We start from the raw sequence: 14,076 nt of genomic DNA on the forward strand, positions 1-14,076 counted from the left end.
TAATGTGGAATAGGATTCAAAAAGTTTCCTTTTCAATTTTTTAGGACCCAAAAAATATACTTTTATTAGTGTTACAACCATCTCAATGCCATCGAAAATTTTTGTTGGGGCGTAAATAAGAAACTCGGAAAGTTTCCATTTTACAATGAACGAAAAATATGGCTAGGTGTCCTGAAATTTAAATAAAAATTAATTTAAAATTTGTATAATTTTAAAGTATCAGTACGAAAGTGTACCTATTAATATAAGTCGCTTCAATTAATACTTCGGCAGATTAAGTTTTAATAAACTGCACTCGTAACTATGTTTTTGGCAGACCAAATTTCTCGAAAACTACTCAACCGATCTTGTTGAAATTTTCGAGGTACATTAAGAGGGCATGCACAGTTGGAGCGCCAAAAAATAGACATTTTTCCCGAATTTTTTTCTCGTAAACTATTGAATTTTTTTTTGAAATATCGCTTTTTTATGTGAAAGTACATCATTTTAACTTAAATTTGAAAAAAAGTAGAAAAAATTGAGCAGTTTCAAAGTTATGCACCGTCGAAGTGAGGTTCGTCTGAAAAACACACCAAGACTGTGGAAATCTGGATCGTTTGAAATCAAAAAATGAAACGGATTTATATTTATTGAACGTTTATCTAGTACTTAATCGATGGATATTAAAAAAAATATATATTCGACAAAATGGCGACCTATCAAAGTTTAACAATCGTTTTTCGTTAAAAAAAAGCTGTAGTTTTTCAGCTGTAAAAAAAAAGTTTTGCATAAAAAAATCAATCCTTCGATTAAGTACTAGATTATTATGTATTAAAAAAACATGCTAAATTTCAAGACAATAGGGTCACTAGTCTTCGAGTAAGAGTGGTCACCGACTTCAAAAATGTAGTTTTGAGAAAAACGTGTTTAAAGTTTTAACTCACTATTACATAAACCGGACGCCCCTACCTTTAAACATGTGTATCTCAATGAATTTCGAACGGATCATTTCAAAATTTTGTGAACACATTTCTAAATATATACACTTTAAGAAAATGCAAAAAAAAAAATTCGATTTTTTGAAAATTACAAGTGCGCATTTTTACAAACAACAAAACACTTAACAAAAAACAACGTTTTTTCGAAATTTTCTCGAGTTATCCTCTCGAGAAAAATCCTCTACACAAAAATCAAATTTTCAAAACTAAATGTAATAACAATATTAACAAAAGAGAACCTTATTCCAGTTACCCGACTATATGATACCCGGTACACATCCACCCAAACTTTAAATTATCTTTCAAAGTAAAAAAAAAAAATTTCTGTTGCATACTTTTGTATATTTAAGAATATAAAATAGTACCTTCGAGTTTTCAACCGCGCCAAAAATTCAAAATCGCATATTTTTCAATATGACTTCGTTCATCCGCACAAGAAACTAATAATTAAAAAAAATCAATTCCATTTTTTTATTTAAGATAACAATGGGAGGTCAGATTTTACGCACCGCAAGATAACAATTTTTTGAAGCGACATCATTTTAACTTAAATTTGAAAAAAAAGTAGAATTCATTTTTTAAGGTTAGTTAACCCTTTATAGCCTCTTGTGACATTCCTGTAACAAACCTCATCCGTTCCTCTAATATGTACGCTAAATAATATAAGTTCATTTAAATCAGTTTTACTGTATTGTAACAGACCACACCGAACATTTAGTATCAAACAAAAATCATAGATGACGTAATTTATTCACTTTATCGAGTTTGAATTACGTACGTTGGTAAAAGTGACAAGTTTGAAATTCGCGCTGAAAGTTTCAAATTCATAAAAAAATACTAAATTCTACGGGTAAGTGAATAATTTGTTTCATATACTGTTACACAGGCCGACAATTTCCAACTTTTTTTTTCCTCCACGCATAATTTTACCTGCTTCATAACCTTTAGGCTCCCCTGAACCAAAGTCCAGAACAAACATACATAGGTTCTATCCCCCACAGTTTCCGCGGTACACCTAAGAGAAGAAATTGATCAAATTTTACCATATATTGAATTATGTAGGCCGTGTAATGGTGATGACCATTATTGTTTCTAGTACATATCATTTTTGAAATGTATGTGTACCAACTAAAATTAAAAATTGGTATCTAGCAGTTACCATATCTTTGGAATACGCATCCAAAGTTGAAATGTCAGATTTTCTACATTAATTTTTGGTCTTCTATGATTTTTCCCCAAACATTTTTTTATGGAAGATTTTTATTTTCTTATTGAAATCAGTAGATCATACTATGTTTTAATTTCGGATTTAAAAAAAAACTCGAAATAATTTTATTGAATTTATTATAGGTGGTTAAACAATATTTTCTTCAATTAAATTGGAGTTTTTAATCTCATATTTTCAAAAAGTCATGGCTATCTCCAACTTCTGTAAAACTTTACTAAACAAGCTGAACCTGCAATATATACGTTTTGAACAAAGAAACAATTTTAGATAGCCATGACTTTTTGAAAATATGAGATTAAAAACTCCAATTTAATTGAAGAAAATATTGTTTAACCACCTATAATAAATTCAATAAAATTATTTCGAGTTTTTTTTTAATCCGAAATTAAAACATGGTTTGATCTACTGATTTCAATAAGAAAATAAAAATTTTCCATAGAAAAATGTTTGGGGAAAAATCATAGAAGACCAAAAATTAATGTAGAAAATCTGAGATTTCAACTTTGGATGCGTATTCCAAAGATATGGTAACTGCTAGATACCAATTTTTTAATTTTAGTTGGTACACATACATTTCAAAAATGATATGTACTAGAAACAATGATGGTCATCACCATTACATGGCCTACATAATTCAATATATGGTAAAATTTGATCAATTTCTTCTCTTAGGTGTACCGCGGAAACTGTGGGTGATAGAACCTATGTATGTTTGTTCTGGACTTTGGTTCAGGGGAGCCTAAAGGTTATGGAGCTGGTAAAATTGTGCGAGTCTACAAGTCATGGCAATCTACAATTTCTTTAAAACTTTACTAAACCAGCTGAACCTACAATAGATACGTTTTGAACATAGAAACAGTTTTAGATAGCCATGACTTTAAGAAAATATGAGATTAAAAACTCCAATTTAATTGACGAAAATATTGTTTAACCACCTATAATAAATTCAATAAAATTATTTCGTGTTTTTCCTTAAATCCAAAATTAAAACATGTTATGATCTACTGATTTTAATAAGAAAATAAAAATCTTCCATGGGAAAATGTTTGGAAAAAAATCATAGAACACCAAAAATTAATGTAGAAAATCTGAGATTTCATCTTTGAATTAATATTCCAAAGATATGGTAACTGCTAGATACCATTTATTCATTTTAGTTGGTACACATACATTTCAAAAATCATATTTACTAGAAACAATGATGGTCATCGCCATTTCACGGCCAACATAATTCAATATAAGGTAAAATTTGATCAATTTCTTCTCTTAGGTGTACCGCGGAAACTGTGGGTGATAGAACCTATGTTTGTTTGGGACTTTGGTTCAGGGGAGCTTAAAGGTTATGGAGCAGGTGAAATTATGCGTGGAAATTTTTTGCTGTTGGCCTGTGTTATCAGAGCATATTTTTGTTTTTTGTGTGAAAACAGGAACTTTGTATGTTTGTGACACAAATTTCTGAAAAATACGTGTTTTTTTTATTTGTTGAAAGCTATCATATTCCTAAGAATCTTTCAATTATATGATCATGGGCTATAAAGGGTTAAATTTAAAATAACCTCTTTAGAAAGTACTTCCTCTCTTTATCTTAAAGCGGACGGACGTGTTTTTTTTTGTGCGTACTACGTTTTTGTAAAATTTGCAATAAGCTTTCTATAAACAATCGGTGTTTATTTCTTTACTGATATAAAAACAAATTGCAATTTTTAGATCCGTATCGCTTCGCGTGTGCGTGATATATTTGGAGGTAAAATAATTATTTATTTAATTTATTTTCCAAACATAGCCCTGCTCTGCTTCTTCATCTCCTACGGTGTTGTTGCTATTCTTTTGCTTCTACTCTCGCTCAATAGAGATTCTTATCTCTATTTCTTTAAATCTTACTAACTTGCACTAACTGCTCTCTTTAATCTCCCCTTCTCGTTTCCTTGGTACAGTGGTTCAAGGTTCCTCATTAATAAAATCAAATAATATTTTTAAATGAATTATTAATTTTTTTAATAATTTTTAATAAATTAATTATTTAATTTTTAATAATTTTTAATAAATTAATTATTTAATTTTAAATAATTTTTAATAAATTAATTATTTAAATTTTTAATATTTATAGATTTTAAATTGGTCTGTGCATTAAAGTCTTGCAATAAGACAATCTCGTCTTCCCAGCCTACCATCCATTGCTGGCTCTGTGAAAACGTTTTACACGTGTGCCGGGTTCACGGCCTAAGTTTCGGATGCAATCTCGCGTAGGTCTGGTCTCCACTTTTGCTGTGATGGTTGTCGTGCTGTTCAGGACGAAATGAGGTCGTTCATGAGGCAGACTAAAAGCGGTTTCAAGGAGTTGATTAGTGGTTTTCGAAAAATCAATGACCAACTCTGTGCGCTTGATACACAGTTTAGTAGCCTTCAAATACTAAATGAGTCTCCAAAGCGTAAGAAATCCGCTTTTAGTGATGTGCTCGGGTCGAATAATCTTCAGCCTGCTCAGCCGACAACTATGCAACCGCTTATATCTCTGGCCACCCCAAGGACCGGACCTGAGAAAAATTCGGCTTCCGAATGTCTCGGAATCAATGAGCAATTGTCCGATATGTCCTCTGTGGCATTGCTTCAAGTGATCCCAGACACAATAATTCAAACCCCCGTAACAGTCACCAAACAGTGTAAACAACCGTCCGCACCCCTGGTTCGTACTGATGCCGCAGTATTAGTTACGGCGGCACCAAAACCCTTGCAGGTGATCCCACCATCAAAACACATTTTTGTTTCCCGGCTTGCCCCTGATACTTCTGAGATTGATATCTCTTACAGCAAAGCCAAAACAAAAGTCGACATAAAGGTGGTGGACATTACAAAATTTAAATATTCATACACCAGGCACACGTCATCTTTCAAAAAACGTGTGCTCTGCAGATGTTTAACACGATTTATTCTGCCAGCTTTTGGCCAGAGAATATTTTCGTCCAAGAACAACAGCCAAGTACGGTGAAAAAAAAAATAACCAAACCTGTGGGTGTAAAACTCCCACATGTTACGGCCACTGACCAACCTTCCACTTCATCTTCCTCTCTTTCAAAAACTAATGTCTTCTCTAACACTTACCTATCAGAATACAAGAGGGTTACGTAGTACACTTCCCAAACTTTATTCTGATAGTTCTTTCTTTGCATCTCACATTATTGTATTTACAGAAACTTGGTTAAAGCCGGAGATCTTAAGCTCCGAAGTTTTTCCTAATAGGTACACCACTTTTAGATGTGATAGAACTCTGCGAAGAGGAGGAGGAGTGTTAATCTCTGTAGACTCCAAACTCGCTTCTGAAGAGGTAAAATCACAAGAGTTTGGTTACATTGAATTCCTTTGCATCAAAATCACTTTGTCCGATCAATCTTTGTATGTTACCTGTTCTTACATACCACCTTCATCCGAACCGCCAACATACTGGCAACATTTGTCCGCTATTCGTTTGGTTATCGATCGTCTGTCTGATGGTGACCAGCTGATAGCTCTGGGTGACTTTAATATCCCAGAACTTATATGGTCAAATGTTGAAAATTCACCGTCTTTACAGCTTAACTCCCACCACGACTTCCCTGTGGGCATGTTTGACATGTCACTCGGGCAAATTAACCACGTTAGAAATTCTTTAGGTCGGCTGCTGGACTTATGTTTCGTTTCTGATCCTGATGGAATTACTCTTTCCAGAACTTTGCCCCTTTCTGACCCTAAGGATCCATATCATCCCACTCTTGAGCTTTCAATTGAAAACAACTCCTTAATTGACCTTAAGTCTACACTTAAATCTCATAAAGTTCGTTTCTTTCGTAAGGCTGACTTTATGAAATTAAATAAGTTAATTTCGGAATTTGATTGGTCTGATTTACTGGCATGCGATGATATAAACTTAGCATTACAAAAATTTTATTTCACTGTAAACTCATTTTTTGACGTTTGTGTGCCGTGGAAATATCCGTCCGCTTCAACGAATCCGCCTTGGTATACAAGGCATCTTAACAACTTAAAGAATAGTATGAGTAGACTTTTGAATAAACATAGATTATCTGGCTGTACAGTTAGTTATTCTAGATACTTAGTAGCCCGGTCCAATTTAACCGTGCATAACGCAGAATGTTATAGGAGTTATATTCGCCGCTGCAGGATTCAGTTTACTCAGGATCCGAAGCAGTTTTATAACTTTGTAAACACTAAGCGTAAACATGTATTTTTTCCCCCACTGCTTGCGTTTATGAACTCTTCTGCGAACATTGATCAGGCAATGGCCGATCTCTTTGCACAGTTTTTTCAAACTACGTATTCACCAGCAGCAGTTCAGCTCAGCCTTACACTTATAATATCCAATCAGCCAATCTTATTTTTCGCCCATCTTTCGATCAAAGTGGTGTGTTATCGGATCTTCTTAAGGTCAAGCCCGTGTATTCGCCAGGCCCTGATTGAGTACCAGGCTGTGTTCTGAAGAACTGCGCCGAGGCTCTGTGCAAACCGCTCGTTAAACTCTTTAATCTATCGCTGGAAACTTCGATCTTTCCCCTTATGTGGAAGGAATCCTTCATTATTCCGCTGCATAAAAAAGGGAAAAAATCCGACGCTGCGAATTATAGAGGCATATCTAAATTGTCAGCAATTCCAAAGCTTTTTGTAAAACTTATCACTCCACATTTGCAACACCTATGTAGTTCAATAATAACTCCGTGCCAGCATGGCTTCATGAAGCGCAGCTCCACCACTACCAACTTATTGGAGCTAACATATTTTATCACGGATGGCTTCCGGAATGGCTTACAAACAGACGTCATTTACACTGACTTCAGTAAAGCATTTGACTCTGTTAACCATTCGCTTCTTATAAGTAAACTCAGTCTTTTGGGATTCCCAACTGATCTTCTTATCTGGATTTCGAGCTACTTATCTGGGAGAACCCAACGTGTTTTCTTTAAAGATGTTACCAAGGGTTTAGTCCGCGCCACATCTGGGATGCCCCAAGGAAGCCATCTTGGACCCCTACTTTTTATACTGTTTATTAACGACGTGCCCCTTGCCTTAACTAATTCACTTGTACTTATGTACGCTGATAACGTTAAGCTATGCCTTCAGTATAAATTCAATAGCGCCCAGTCTAGACTTCAATCCGATTTATATAAACTTCAAAATTGGTGTTTAGCAAATAACCTAAAGCTTAATGGATCGAAATGCAAACTTATGTCTTTTTACAGATCTAGTCCTCACCAGGCTATGTACTTTTTCTATGAGAACGCCTTATAACGATTAACTCAGGTTAACGATATAGGTGTCCTATTAGATTTGAAACTTAAATTTACCGACCATATATCTACCATGGTTAATAAAGCTATGAGTGTGCTTGGTTTTATTAAAAAATGGTCAAAAGAATTTAATGACCCGTACATAACTAATCAACTTACCATCATTAACAAACCGTAGAACGATGCTGGATGTATTTATGGAAATATAGACAGCCAGCATTTACTAACACGCTTTAATTTTAACGTTCCTAGTAGAAGGACTAGAAACTTTCGTCCTCTACTCCTCAGCCATTGTAGTTCGACATATGCCCAACAAGATCCGTTCAGGGTATTATGTTCGGACTACAATGTTCTCTACCACATCTTGTCACCTTGCTCTACTAACAATCTTAAATCGCTTATATTAACCGCCTTATCTGTGCAACACTCTTTCTCCTGGTATCTTTCTCCTACTTTTCGCTTAACTATCTCGGATCTATTCCCGCGATTCGAGCCGTACGTCACGCGGCAGCGCCCCTCGGTCGGTTGGACGGGAGGTGGGCTGTACGTATGCAGTGGGAACCGCGCAAAAAAATGACCACCTACCGTTTTGAAATTATTTAAAATTGAACATAGTTAAAAATTTTTCAAAAATTTCAAAATCGACTTTTTGCATTTTTTTTCTCCAATATCGAAATAAACTCAATTGACCACAAATGGTCATCTTTTAGAATTTTGAAAAAACTTTTCGTTTTTAAAATATTTAAGTTTTTAGTTTTGGTCATTTTTTGGACAGGAAAAAAAAATTTAAAAAAAAAAAAACTACTGAATTCGTTTTCCATTAGTGTGATAAACAATGACCATCTTTTAAAATTTTAAAATAACATTTACTTTTCGAGATACTTGATTCTCAAAGTCTTAAAAATAAAGAAATTAAAAAACCAAAAGATGACCATCATGGCCCATAGCCTAAAACATATAAGTTAAAAAAAAAATTGATTTCCATCATTGCCCATCCCTTAAAACTTAAAAAATTAACAAAAAACTCTATGCCAATCATGGCCCACATTAAAAAACAAATTTTACAAATGAAATCAAGCCCACCATTGCCCTTAAAGCCCACCATCCCTTAAAACTTAAAAATTTAACAAAAAAATCAGGACCATCATTGCCCATCCCTTAAAAGTTAAAAACTTTACAAAAATATCTATGCTCAGCATGGCCCAACATCTTGAAACTTAAAAATTTAACAAAAAAATCTATGCTCAGCATGGCCCACATCTTAAAACCTAAAAATATAACAAAAAAATCTATGCCCATCGCTAAACACTTAAAAATTTAAATAATTTGTAAGTTCTTGCCATTTGAACATTGGATGTATAATATTAAGAAGGTTTATATTAAGAAAAATACATCATCTAATTTTTATTGCTTAAAAAGTCTAACACGTCATTTTTGGAAAATTTTCAACTTATACGTATCATGGGGAAATCCAGAAAATGTACACCCACGGGTCATAAAACAAACAGTTGCAGTAGTTTGTGAAAACACTTAAAACAGTTAAAAAACACAGTTTTAATGTTAAAAATTATGCGAAATACATATGTATGTAATACGTATGGTACATTGAACAGGTTCACCATAAAGTTTCAATTGCATAATTGCACCATAAGTAACAATTGTGGTTTGGAAAAAAAGGATCTCTTTGGGAAATGCATATTACCGAAAATTTGTTGGGGTTTCCTAACTGAGAAGGACTTAAAACCCAAACAGGTAACCAATTAAGATGTCCCAGATAAGGATATTTCCCAGATTTTTCATGTTATGCCCTTATGTTATGATTTTCGAAGCAAGCGAGGCAGATGTTTAAAATGAACTCTGCCTGAGATTTCACGGAAAATAAAAATAAAACAAGAAAGAAAAGCTAACTTTGGGCGCAGCCGAATTTTATATACACATTTGATATAGTTTCCCGTTCCTTATGAGAATTTCACCATCAAATCAATTTTCTAATAAAAATGTTGGAAACAGCCCCAAGCATCCCTAAAAATAGCAAGGTTGTGCCATATCCGATATTTCAGTTACATCGCAGCTATAGGTTATAGTCGGCCGATCCTTATGAAATTTGGCACATCGGAAAAGATTACCCTAAATGAAATCCAAGTCCCATCTGTCTAACTTGAAAAACACCAAAGTTATGGCATTTCCGATCATTCAGTTGTGTGGCAGATATAGGATATAGTCGATCAATCCCGTTCCAATTTATATTCTGCCTGCAAACGAAAGAAAGATGTGTGCAAGTTTTCAACTCGATATATTTAAAACTGAGAGACAAGTTTGCGTAGAATCAGACATACGGACGGACGGACAGACGGACTTGCTTAAATCGACTCAGGAGGTGAACCTGATCAAGAATACATATACTTTTAAGGTCGGAGGTGTCTCCTTCACTGCTTTACACACTTTTGACCAAAATATAATACCCTCTGCAAGGGTATAAAAATTAAGTAATGTAATTATTGAATAAATAAAGTATTTATTGCCCTAACCAGTCATTAACAAAACCGATTAAAATAATCCTTATTTTTTTTAGCTGAACCCTCATTTATTTTTGTCTCTCTGTCTTCCAGTTTCGCATATACTTTGTTGTTATTTGTAGAAATTTAGAGCTTGCACCCATTCGGAATTACACGATGGTATCTGGAGCTTGTGCCTCGGTTTCTGCAAACAGAGAGAAGATACTGCCGAAAAGAAAGGAGATTACGCGCGTGGAGATGGAGGACCTCCACAAAAGGGTCAAGACTGCAGTTCGTTGTGAGGAGTCTACAATTAAGAGCCTGGAATCTGTGGAGAAGCGGTTGCATGATAGGTTCCACGCGCCAGGAGGAGTTAGAGGAGCTTCATTTTAGTGAAATCGGGAGCGATTTGTACTGGAAGTTCTCCCATCTGGCCCATGAGGAGTTTGTTGATATATAGTTGGAAATGGCCAAACGCTGTATGACCGATGTCAACTTTATCGGGATCCAGAGCAGCGATCCAGAGCGGGATCCAGAGCAGAGTTAGTACAGCGACTAGTGGAATCAGAAGACGTGGAGATGCCACAAGCTAGTGGTAATGTAAGCCAACGAAAAGAATCGGGGACGTCACAAGCGGCAGCAATTTCACAACTGCAAAATGAAATGACCGAGCTGAAAAATATGATGGCGCAGTTGGTGGCAGAGGCCAAATGCAGAGAATAAAGTTAATAGGCAGTAAAGCACAGAGGAAATCAGGCGGAATATCACAGAAGACGATATTCCTAATTTACAAGCTAGAAACAACGTGAGACAAGCATCGGTAAAGGACGACGGTAAAGGAAAAGACGACAACGCTATATCAGTGAACCAGTTCATCGATCGTGTCAACAAAGTGGTTGGTGCGTATCGTTGGGATGTGGTTCGATTCTTCGCCAGTGGTGGACACAACATGGAGTGACTTCGCGTAAGCTATGAGGAATGAATTTGGAGAAAGACCAGACGAAGCGTAAGTGCATTTCAACATGGCTAATGCAACCAGACGAGCCAAAGAAACAGTAAAGGAGTATTGTTTCCGGATGTCAGCACTCGGAGTGAGGTACAGTCTCAGCGAAGCAACGGTTATCAGATATGTTCGGGCAGGCTTACAGCACCAAGAACAATGGAGCAGCTACGAGATGCAGCCGTTTTATATTTTGTCAACAGAGGTCTGGCCATAACAAACAAAAAGGAGTTTGTGTCGTAATCCACAATTTCGAAACGAAGCAGGACAGCGACATAAAGCCAGTAAATCCAAAGGATTTGAAGACGTGTTTTAAATGTGGAGAGTTGGGACAACTTGCCAATTCGTGCCCAAGTAAGGAGCAGAAGTTCCGCTGTGTCAAATGTGATATTTTCCATGCGATGACAGAAAGTTGTCAAACTGCAAAAGTGATGGAATTAGGTGCATCGAAACCGGACAACTTGTTCACAAGAACAATTCGCATCCATTCAAACCATAACGCCATTATTGATACTTGTTGGCAATCTAGTATCGTTCTACAGTCAGCTGCCAAAAAATGAAATTCAGTCATTATAAGTGCCCAGTTATTCCTAAAGTTAGAGAGGGACGACGCTGGTGCAGCAACCCGAAACCATTGCAAGCGAACGTGGTACCCATAAGCTTCTCGTTAATATGCTCAGGAAAGAAGTCAACTGCGTCACTCGTTGAGCAAGTTTGAAGATACCTTCTCTACAGGATTGCAAGGAATAGGCAAAACAAACATCGTCCAAGCCAATATAGATGTTGAGAGCAACCTGGGAAACTCCCAGCCACCATACCAAATTCCCGAGCCAAAGAAGGTAGTTGTCGCCAAGATGTTGCAGCAGGATATTATCCAACAATCTACATCGGAGTATGCCAGCCCTGTGGTACTCATTAAAAAGCCGAATGGTAGTGATCGACTATGTGTTGATTACCGCCGTCTGAACAAGCTGTTAAAGAAGGAGAATTTTCCGGTCCCGAATATAGAAGAGCGTCTCGAGGAGGCAAAACGATTAAAGTATTTTTCCTCAGTGAACTTAAATAGCGGCTATTACCAAATTGATATAGCACCTGAAAGCCGCACTGCATGGACGACATTCTTATTGGAAGCAATAATTTCGAGGAGATGTACGCGAAGCTAGAAAGAGTCCTTACAGTATTGCGAGAATGTGAACTTACTCTAAATCTGGATAAATGCAAGTTGTATGAGAAGTCGATTACGGTTCTTGGAGATCGAATATACGATGGAGGAATCAGCCCTGGAGAAGTGGAGACGAATGCCATTGCCATGCTCCCTACACCGACCAACGTTACCAAAGTGCGTCAGTTTTTAGGACTCACAGGATATTTTCGAAAATTTGTCGCCGGAGCAAATTTTAGTTATTGTCGACGCCTTTACGAAAACCACTATAGTACGAGCTACAAAGAGTACTACTACTAAACTACTTAGGAATTACAGTAAAAACAATCACCGATCGAGATATCGCCTTTACTTCGAAACATTTCGAGAAGTATTGCAAGTCGAACAACGTCAAGTACATCCTTAACGCTGTAAGGACACCGAATGTCAACGGTCATGCAAAGCGAACGAACCGGATTCAATGAAAACGAAAAGCGATGCTACGATTAATCCAGTAGAGCATTGATACCAAGGTAAATAGTACAACTAAATGTTATCCATGCGAAAAACAGAACGGAAGCGACGCATAAGTTAAGACCAAAACGTTTTTATGTCCATCCTCTCCATTTATAACCATTTTATAAAACCATCCTCTCACAATTGTAATATGGTTAGCTGCAGCAGCTTGCTATCACCATTTATTTTTGTCTGTCTGTATCCCAATTTCGGATGCGCTTTGTTGTTATTGCATGCTCTTTTGGGAGCTTCAGCGCCCAAGCTTATTTGGTCAAAAGTGTGCAATGCAGTGCAGGGGACATCTCTGATCGTATAATGTATATATATTCTTGGTCAGGATCACCTCATGAGTCGATATGAGCATGTCCGTTTGTCCGTCTGTCTGTCTGTTTCTAAGCAAACTAGTCTCTCAATTTTAAAGCAATCGACTAGACACTGTGGCAAAGTGCTTCTTTTATGTGCAGGAAGTATATAAGTCAGAACGTCCGGGATCGGTCGACTATATCCTACAGCTGCCATATAAATGAATGATCGGAATTGGTATAACTTTATTAAGCCAGATGGATTGGACTTTCTACGGATTCCATTGTGGGGATCTACCGACTATATCCTATAGCTGCCATGTCACTGAACGATTATGACCCTGGAGTCAGTTGAGAAGCGGTTGGGTGATTCACGCTCTAAGAAGAGTTAATGGAGCTCTTTAGGCTTGAACACTGGCCCCTCAATGCCACCGATACCGATGCCATCCTTTTAGAGGTGGCTATGACGAGTTACTAGATTTCTGAGCCCTTTTAAAGTTTGCTCTTCCTTATTAGGTGGATCATTTCATGCCTGCGAGAGTCAGCCTTGGATAAGGTGACAGCTTTCTAAATTACTGACGCGAACTACCACGTGATCCTTGAATTTTTTCCGCAATCGTTTTAGGTGCCTAATACTCCAGTCTCACATTAATAAGATCCTGCAGCTTCGTGTGGTCGAGCCAGTATTTGTTGCATACTTTGCGGGAGCAATCGGATCGGTTCAATGGTCATATGCGAGCTCTTATGAGTTCCGGATCAACTGACGCGTTCCGAGAATGTCTGCTTATCCAGATTATCCTCCGGCGACTCTCTCGCCGGAAAAAAGCGAGCACAGCCTTCATCGTGAAACTCTATGGCTCATAGAGCAAAGATTTCACACGATTGAAAGCGTGGGTTTCTCTTTGGCTACTTTCCCCCGCTAACCAATTGGGCCAGAATCGACTTCATCTTTCAAGTTAACTTGAGCATCGTCGCACCAAATGCTGGGCAGCGGCCGGTCTCAGCGGCACTGAGGTTGCCATGGATGGAGCCTTTGTTAATGTATGCGTAAAGTCCCGCATAACCATGCATTCCAGGAACATAGAGGCTCTGGCTGACTCCAACTTCCACAGACCGCAGAGTGTGGGACTTTCTGGACGCA

Source organism: Drosophila ananassae, chromosome 3R (genome assembly GCF_017639315.1).
Source record: "Drosophila ananassae strain 14024-0371.13 chromosome 3R, ASM1763931v2, whole genome shotgun sequence".
Taxonomy (NCBI): domain Eukaryota; kingdom Metazoa; phylum Arthropoda; class Insecta; order Diptera; family Drosophilidae; genus Drosophila; species Drosophila ananassae.